Below are 9,506 nucleotides of genomic sequence, written 5' to 3'. Positions count from 1 at the left end.
TTCAACCAGAAGTCCTCTGAAGAACAGGCTTTGGTCACTGCTTACCACCTTTGATAGGACTAACCTCCTGACAAAGTACTATGCTCATGTCCTAAGACAGGAGGATGCAATTTTGGTGTCATAGCTTAATGGTGGGACCACTTGTCAAGCAAGAGAGAAGCCTTTGTATTTTTTCCAGGGTCTGAGAAGGCTGAAAGCCACCTCTCCAGTTCTTCAGACTCTGCTCTGATTGCCAGCATTAGGCAAGAGACATAGAAAATGTTTTCAGCTTGGTTTTCAGTCTGTACATCCCTAGGGAGGTTTCATGGGCACATAAGGCACCTCATGTTTACCACAGCTGTGGATGCTTCTTGTGCAGTAGGTGACAAGCAACTCCGACTCTGCTTTACTTCACAGCAAGTTCTGTTTGCTCATACCTTAAAGCAAATTTCAAAGCAAATCCCCGAAGGAGGCACACAGGATGACAGGGAAGATACCTAACCTGATAGATCATCCAAGTATATACAAATAAGGTCTGGCAGGGATCGCCGTGCTGGCCTTCAGTTTGCTGTGAAACTCCTCAGTTCTGCAGACTTTTGTGAAGGAGTTTCCCCTGGCCCAGAGCCATCTGGCCATTGCTGCGACCAAGGGTAATTCCATTAATTGCGTGGATGGAGTCGTGCTTCACTCATACGAGAGAAGCAACAATATCTTGATAGAAAGCAGTGAGTTAACAAAGTGCAATGGTGAATGCAACAGTGGTTTAGCAAGTTCAACAGCAAGGTACAATTGATTATTTACTGCATAGAGGGCAGGCTCAGACAACACTGTCAGGGAGACCTGTCGAGTCATGAGGCTCAGAAGGGGCCCCCTTGCTCTTTAATCCCCTCAGAGAGGAGTCTAGGTGTGGCTGGGCCCAGGCCCAGACTTGATCGATGGTTTATGTATAAAGGATTTTATATGTGCAATCAATCCTTTCTGTCACTTAGCTAAGATTTCAAAGTTTAGCATGCTATTAGTCACTTAGCGAGGATCGGTTGCGGCAAGGAGTTGCTCAGCCTCAAGGAGTAGCCTTGAGAGGTGTCCCTACTCGGGAGATCCTCACGTGCAGCCTGCTGTCATTTCAGGAAAGCTCAACAGGCTTTGGGCTGGTCACTATTTATAGAGTAAGACAATTGACTTACAGTCATATTTGCATACCAGCAAGACATCTGGGTCACTGTTCCAGACAGCCCTTGGCTACCCTGTTGCCATCCATCCCCCAAAGTCCAGCCTAAGCCAGATGCAGCCATCATGATCCCCCACTAGTGGTTATGGCTTACGGGGGGGGTGGTAGGAGCACATCACCACAGCTAAGACTCTTCCTGTCACATCTTGGGATGAAATCCCCACAGTGGCTGATACTACTTCCTCAATTACATCACCAGGACAATCTGATGCAGTTTTAATATTCAGATTCAGTAATGTTATGTCAACTCCTCTAAAAGCAGTGAAGCATCACCTTTAGAGAGAACCCAGCTGTGAGGTAAGCTGTTAATTGGTGTAGGCGCTTCTACACAGGCAGTTTTGCCCTGACTACATTTTTTTTTCCCATTGCATCCAAATCCAGTCCATGCCTGTCCCCCCAGAAGAGCAAACACAGCAAGCCCTTTGGTGAAAGAAATCTCTGCCAAGAGTTTTCAAAAGAAAAGTCTGCCAGGTCTGACTTTTCCCACGTTAGAGTAGCTCAAAATCAAGGGGTCTTTGAAACATTGGTTCAGGCCTTCAGCTCATGCCCTGTGTAATTTCATGATTGCCTTAGCCTTCTCCACCATTTCTTAATTGCGCAGTCAATTCTGGCAAAGGTCTAAGCAGTTGACCCTCAGATAATGGTAAACTGATGCTATGAAAATTAAGTTTTGCTAGAGGCCATGCTTATTAAAAAAGAAGACAGCACATATTGCTTGGTGCTTAAAGAGTATTTCCAAAACCACTCAGACTTTCTACACACTAGAGTTTTCCACCTGCCTTGGACAGGAATATTCCTTCACAGTTGTCTGGTTGCAGTTGATGCTTTGTTAGCCACTGTGATTGAATATGCTTATGCAGAACGAGCTACAGTTGGACTTGTATCAACATTAATTTTTTTTCACGTAGGAGAGGCTCTGGGGCAAGGCATGCATTAACATCTTCTGATAAATTACTACAAAGAACATGCACTCAGATAAACTGGGGCAGCCAGGGACATTTTGTAGTGTTCTCAGACATTAAATGTAAATCATCTGGGCTACACAATTATTTTCAATACGTAAGATATCTGTATACCTCTCAAAACGATAGCCTTCAACTGGATCATAAGGCTCTTCCACAAACAGGAAAATGCTCTGAGATGCACAGAAGGCAGCTGTGAAAATGGAAAAAACACTAGAGACCAAGTGTTCAGCACACAGAAAAAAAAAATTATGTCAATTAAACATGATAAGGCTTCTACAAGGCGACTGTATATTTCTATCTGTATTAAAAGATAAGGTAGTAGGGACCCCTAGAATGGAGGCACAACAGCCAAATCCATACTGCATCATGAGAGAGCCTTGCCTTCCCCAAAGTCTTTGGAATTCCTCTCTGGGATCCTCAGAGAGACAAGCAGAAACAGGGACAAGAGGGTTGGCAGAGGGGAGCAGAGATTAGGCAAGAAAGCATGGAACAAAGACATGCAGTGCTATCCGTGCCAACATCCAGATGGAAAGTACAGTTAAGCTCCTTGGAGTTTGAAGCATCCCACCCTGTGATGGGTTTATCTCACGAGATTAGACCAGAGTATGTTCACTGCATACCAGTTTGGGGCTGACACTTAAAGCACATTTTGCTATCCATCACAGGAAGCAACAGATTTATAAACCAGACATTTATTCATTTGTGGTATTCCTGAAACACGACTCCTCATTTTGGGAATGCTCACAACTAACCTTGTACATTGAGTCTGTATGGCAACATCAGCACAAGTAAACTTAATATTCTGCAAGAGCTTAAATGCACAATGACATCACCCTAATCATGTTTAATATGTGACTTCTCAATTACACACTTTAGGGATAAACTGTAACCTGTCTATAGCTCATTAGCAATAAAAGGAAAATTTCTCTGTATTTTTGTTTAATGGGATAAAGGCCCATATGGATGTACATATGCTTATGTACATCTGCTTATGTACAAGGATGTTGTGCTGTACACTGGAACAGCTTTGAATGTTCTGAGCAATGCACTTCCTAACTACGAATATGAGTATGAATATGGAAAGACACCTTTTATTGGCACAGCCACTGAAATGTCAAAATGGGATTAATTACTAAGCATATCTTTCCAAGAAGCCATTTCCAGCTGAGAGTTAATAATCATACAATGATGTTAATTCATAAATACTCCACTTAGCTATGGAAAATTAAATCACACACATGTATTCTGAGTTCTGGCCTCCACATCAAGACAGATGCTGTCAGCAGGGGGATCAGGTGGAGTCCAAATACCTTCAGATCTTTCTAGTCAAAGGAATCAACTACAGACTTTCTTTAGGAGTAAGATTTCTTTCTTTAGGATTTTTAAATCACTGTAAGTCTTTGAGCAGATCATCCCTGGGCAGGTTGTACATCCACTTTACTACCAAGGTTCCCCTTTCTCACACTGAAAGGCAGATAACCTACACTCCTCAGCTTTAGGAGGCTGAGCTATTCATATCTTTTATTGCCAGAGTTATTTCTGAGATTGTTCACAGAGAGGAAATAAAAATAATTTCAGAATGTTTGGGTTTTACTTTCCAATCACAAGCTTGTTTTGTTTTTTTCGGTATAAGACTTTTTTCCCACAGAATAACACTTCCAAGATCTGACTAGGAATGACCATCAAACAACAAATCTCCATTTCATTGTCTGTTATATGAACTTGTATCCTTCCAGATTTGCAGGTGGGGAATTTAAACTAAGAGGAACAAAGAGCACATTATTTTAAAGAATTTCAGAGATTTTTTTTTTCAGCGCTCAGCTCCCAAAAACTAGAGCTCAATAACTCTTTCAGATTTAATGTACAGACTGTCAGAGGAATCCAGCATTTAGCCTGGCTGGTTTAGAATAGAAGAATCATTTAGGTTGGAAAAGACCTTTAAGATCATCAAGTCCAACCATTAACCAAGCACTGCCAAATCAGTGTGACCAGCAGGTCGAGGGAGGTGATCCTGCTCCTCTACTCTGCTCTGGTGAGACCCCACCTGGAGTACTGTGTCCAGCTCTGGGGGCCCCAGTACAAGAAAGACATGGAGCTGTTGGAGAGAGTCCAGAGGAGGCCACGAAGCTGATCAGAGGGCTGGAGCACCTCTCCTGTGAGGACAAGCTGAGACAGTTGGGATTGTTCAGCCTGGAGAAGAGAAGGCTCCGGGGAGATCTAATTGCGGCCTTCCAGTACTTGAAGAGGGCCTACAGGAAAGCTGGAGAGGGACTGTTCATCAGGGAGTGTAGTGACAGGACAAGGGGCAATGGGTTTAAGCTGAAGGAGGGTCGGTTTAGATTAGATGTTGGAAAGAAATTCTTTACTGTGAGAGTGGTGAGGCACTGGCACAGGTTGCCCAGAGAGGTTGTGGAGGCCCCATCCCTGGAAGTGTTTAAGACCAGGTTGGATGAAGCTTTGGGCAACATGGTCTAGTGGAGGGTGTCCCTGCCCATGGCAGGGGGGTTGGAACTAGATGATCTTTGAGGTCCCTTCCAACCCAAACCATTCTAATGATTCTATGATTCTAAACCATGTCCCTAAGCACCACATCTACATATCTCTTAAATACCTCAAGGGATGGTGACTCCACCGCTTCCGTGGGCAGCCTGTTCCAGTGCTTGACAACCCTTTCAGTGAAGAAGTTTTTCCTAACATCCAATCTAACCTTCCCCTGGCGCAACTTGAGGCCATTTCCTCTTGTCCTGTCGCTTGTTACTTGGGAGAAGAGACCAACACCCACCTGGCTACAGCCTCCTTTCAGGTAGTTGCAGAGAGCGATAAGGTCTCCCCTCAGCCTCCTTTTCTCTAGGCTAACCAACCCCAGTTCCCTCAGCCGCTCCTCGTAAGAGTTATGCTCCAGACCCTTCACTAGCTTTGTTGCCCTTCTCTGGACACACTCCAGCACCTCAATGTCCTTGTAGTGAAAGGCCCAAAACTGAACACAGGACTTGAGGTGGGGCCTCACCAGCACCGAGTACAGGGGCACAATCACTTCCCTACTCCTGCTGGCTGCACTATTCCTGATGCAAGCCAGGATGTTGTTGGCTGCCTTGACTACCTGGGCACACTGCTGGCTCATATTCAGTGGACCAACACCCCCAGGTCCTTTTCCACCGAGCAGCTTTCCAGCCACTCCTCCCCAAGCCTGTAGTGTTGCATGGGGTTGTTGTGACCCAAGTGCAGGACCCAGCACTGAGCCTTTTTGAACCTCATACAGCTGGCCTTGGCCCATCGATCCAGCCTGTGCAGATCCCTCTGTAGAGCTTTCCTACCCTCCAGCAGATCAACACTCCCGCCCAACTTGGTGTCACCTGCAAACTTACTGGGGGTGCATTTGATCCCCTTGTTCAGATCACTGGTAGACATATTAAAGAGAACTGGCCCCAGTACTGAGCCCTGAGGAACACCACTTGTGACTGGCTGCCAACTGGATGTAGCTCCATTCACCACAACTCTTTGGGCCCAGCCATCCAGTTTGCTACCAGTGAAGCATACGCCTGTCCAAGCCATGAGCAGCCGGTTTCTCCAGGAGAATGCTGTGGGAAATGGTGTTAAAGGCTTTACTAAAGTCCGGGTAGACAACATCCACAGCCTTTCCCTTCCTCCACCGTCAGTCACCTTGTCATAGAAGGAGATCAGGTTGGTTAGGCAGGACCTGCCTTTCATAAACCCATGCTGACTGGGATGGATCACCTGGTTGTCCTCTTTGTGCTGCATGATGGCACTCAAGATGATCTGCTCCAGAACCTTCTCTGGCACCAAAGTCAGACTGACAGGTCTGTAGCTTCCCAGATAAAGATCTAAATACAAATATCTAAAGGGTGGATGTCTCAAGGCTGGGGCCAGATTCTTTTCAGTGGTGCGCAGTGACAGGACAAGGGGCAACAGGCACAAACTGCAACACGGGAAGTTCCGTTGGAACATAAGGAAAAACTTCTTTACTCTGAGGGTGACGGAGCACTGGGACAGGCTGCCCAGAGAGGTTGTGGAGTCTCCTTCTCTGGAGATACTCAAAACCCACCTGGATGTGATCCTGTGCAACCTGCTCTAGGTGATCCTGCTTTAGCAGGGGGTTTGGACTAGATGATCTCCAGAGGTCCCTTCCAACCCCTACCATTCTGGGATTCTCTGTGATTCTGTGGATCCTCCGTCCAGCTCTTCTTGTAGATAGGCATCACATTTGCTAACCTCCAGTCAAGTGGGACCTCCCTGGTTAGGCAGGACTGCTGATAAAGGGAAAGGTTTGGAAAGGACAACAACTCACTGATCTGGGAAGCAGACAAAAAGAGCAGATTAAAAACACTCTACTTTTGCAACTGAATTCAAGAAAGATCTCAGCCTCTAGAGTGGGATGCAGGTGGAAACTACAGCCCAGTCTCAGTCTGTAACTGATTCTGCAACCAGCTGCTGCCTGGCCCTGAAGTACCTAAACCATAGCGGCAATGTCTTACCCTAAAACTACCCACTTGCCATGTACTGAGTCCCTGTCCCAGATGTGGCATCGCCCATTTGGTTCCCTCTTCTGCCCAAATCCCCAGCATCCAAAGAGGAGCATATTGTGAGGCTGGGGTCTCTCCTATATAAAAAAAGACACAAGAGAAGGGAAGAGAGTAAGGAAATACAGAAAACAAGGCCTGGATGTGCTGCCTGGTAAATCTGGGACTCTTACTGGGAGTTTCAAACACATTTCTACTTTATAGGAAGAAGCCACTCTCTTCTCACCACCAGCATATAAAGTGAGGATCTTTCTTTACTGTTTCTGGTTTAATGAATCTTGAATTCCCAGCAATTAACTCCTGAGTTTTCAAGATGCTCCACATAGAGCAGGTGGATCACAAGGTGCAATGATGTGGTGTATGGCTTTGAGTTCTCAATAGAAGAATACTTTGCAAAGCAATACTTTGTTTGTAGGATAATCTGTTATCTTCCATTTAACAAACTCCTCAGAACAAGTACCATAAACCACTGACAAAGTCATTTCAATCATCCCTACATATGGAAGATAGTGCAGGGAGATTATGGGAAGCTGTCACTCTGTCACTTTCCAAGTGAATGGAAGAATGTAGCAGCTATGGTTTGTTACATCAGTCTGCACATGAATTAAGATGATACACCAAATAATGGAATGTTCCTTTCATGTCAATGAAGAAAAGTAAGTATTGCATTACTTAGAAACATCTGTCTTGCACTACCCATTAAAACCTAAGATGGAGAGAGGTACCAGTATGTATGTTATATGAAGCACTAGTCTCATCACAGTAAATGAAGAACCTGCTGAAGGTCAAAATGCTGACACCGTTCTTATCCCACCCTCCTGTAAGCAGGATAAAGCACTACCACTGCTGGAAAACAGCAACAAAGCGCATTTGAGCTTTGTTTTCCTGAACAGCAATCAGGAGGCAATCATGCAGTATCTAAATCATGGCTCCAGCTGAGATCATGAGGTAAGAAGAGGAAAAGGCTGCATGAATTGCATGAGGGAAGGACAAGGAACGGAGGAGACAGCAGGGTACAGCAAATGAGGGAGTTATTTTACACTCAGGCCTGGAATGGGGAAGGAGAACTGTCACCTGCCCGTTTACATTCGTGTGCCATTTTACTGTCAGCACAAGGCAAGGGCTCCATGTACGAGGTGAGGCAAAGCTCTCAGAAGCCATTTATTTGTATGGTTTGCTTTCCTCTTCACTTTCACGTCCACAGATGGGCTTCGTCAAACTGCTGCAGCAATTCCATCTGAAACAATCGCGGCCTGTGTGACGATGACCTGGGGAGGCTTTTCCAATACCCCAATCCAGGGTCTACGGAGCAACTTCTGAAAATCAGCCTTGCTGCAATTTTCACTTCCAGCCTTCACCTGGAGTCCCTGGCTAATGGAGAACCTCCTCCACAATTGCATCACCAATAATACCAAATAAAATACGTCAGGAATTGTTGTCTGGCTCCAAGGCCAAAACTCTCTTTTCCCTCACCCGACCGAAGATGCCGCGTCCACGCGGCCTCCTGACAGCAGTGTCCTCCACCTGCCCAGCCGTACTCTGAGCTGTGCTAACGCTGGGCTGTGCTGAAGAATATGGTGGCCTGCAGGCATTGTACAGTTACGGACCAGATCCTCAGACAACAGGCTGAGCACGGTTTAATTACCACACATCCACAGCTGATCAATCGCACTTGTCCAGACAAGTTTTTCTGGGCTTGCTATACTAGAGGTGGTAGGAAAGCACAGGTGTCAGGGCTCATGGGGTGGTGGGTATTTGCTGTCCCAGCTCTCCTAGCACAGATGCCATCTTAGATGGCAAAGGAAGTGATGATATGAAGTTCAGCTGCATCTGTCAATCCAACACAGGGACAGGGATACCTCTGGTCTCCTATGTGCCAAGAGCTGCTGAGTGGGTCCTCTCTGCAATTCCCCCTCTTCCCCACGGTGGCCAGGCAGCCTCTTCATTGTCAGCGTTAAATCCCTGGGAGAATACCATTTGCTTATAAGTGGTAATTTATATTGCCTTTGTTCTGTAGCCTCTTTTTGAACATGATAACATGAGCTTAAATGGATTATCTGTGGCACAGAGACAAAATAAATAGCAACAACAACAGAGCAATCTAAAGAGAATTTCTACAAATCTTAGGTCACTGATGGCTAACCTGTGCAAGCCAGGGATTTATGCCAGTTGAAGGAATAAATGCTAAGCTCAAAATTGTAACAGAAATCCAGACTAGAAGTTTTAAATTCCCATCTTCAGCTCTGTCCCTTCATTGCAGGGTTATTCTTCTCAAAAACTGTCCCAGTGATGTGACAGTAAATCACATAATATGATTAATATAATAGCATTAATGCAGTGCCAAGGGACCTCAAACAAGATCAAAACCTCATTGTTCAAAGCTGTACACAGGCAGCCTCTGCTCTGAGAAGCTGGCGATTTAATTAACAGGGGGCACCAGGAGTGCAGAGCGCTGTGTTGACTTACCCAGAGTCACTCTGCAAACCCCTGGAAGAATTGGACCTTCAGACTTGGAAACAAGGGCTCTGCTCCCCACGCTGCAATGCTTCTTCTGTTTGCTTTGCCAAGTATTAGCATTTTTAATTAGATTGCATTTGTTAGAAGAAAGAGCAACCATGCATGTGCGTAGATGTATGTGCACAGAGTCTGTCTGCACCACTGCAAACAGGCGTGGCACAAGGGGATTGCTGTTTGTTGCACCGTTCATTTTTAGCAGCTGCCAGCACTCATTGACCCAGCCATTCATATCAGAGCAGTAAGTGAACCACGTTACCAGCCACAGAAAGAGAAAAGAGA

The sequence above is a fragment of the Balearica regulorum genome, chromosome Z, assembly GCF_011004875.1.
Source record: "Balearica regulorum gibbericeps isolate bBalReg1 chromosome Z, bBalReg1.pri, whole genome shotgun sequence".
NCBI classification, from domain to species: domain Eukaryota; kingdom Metazoa; phylum Chordata; class Aves; order Gruiformes; family Gruidae; genus Balearica; species Balearica regulorum.
The sequence above is the reverse complement of the archived record's forward strand: the minus strand, read 5'-3'. Positions refer to the sequence as shown.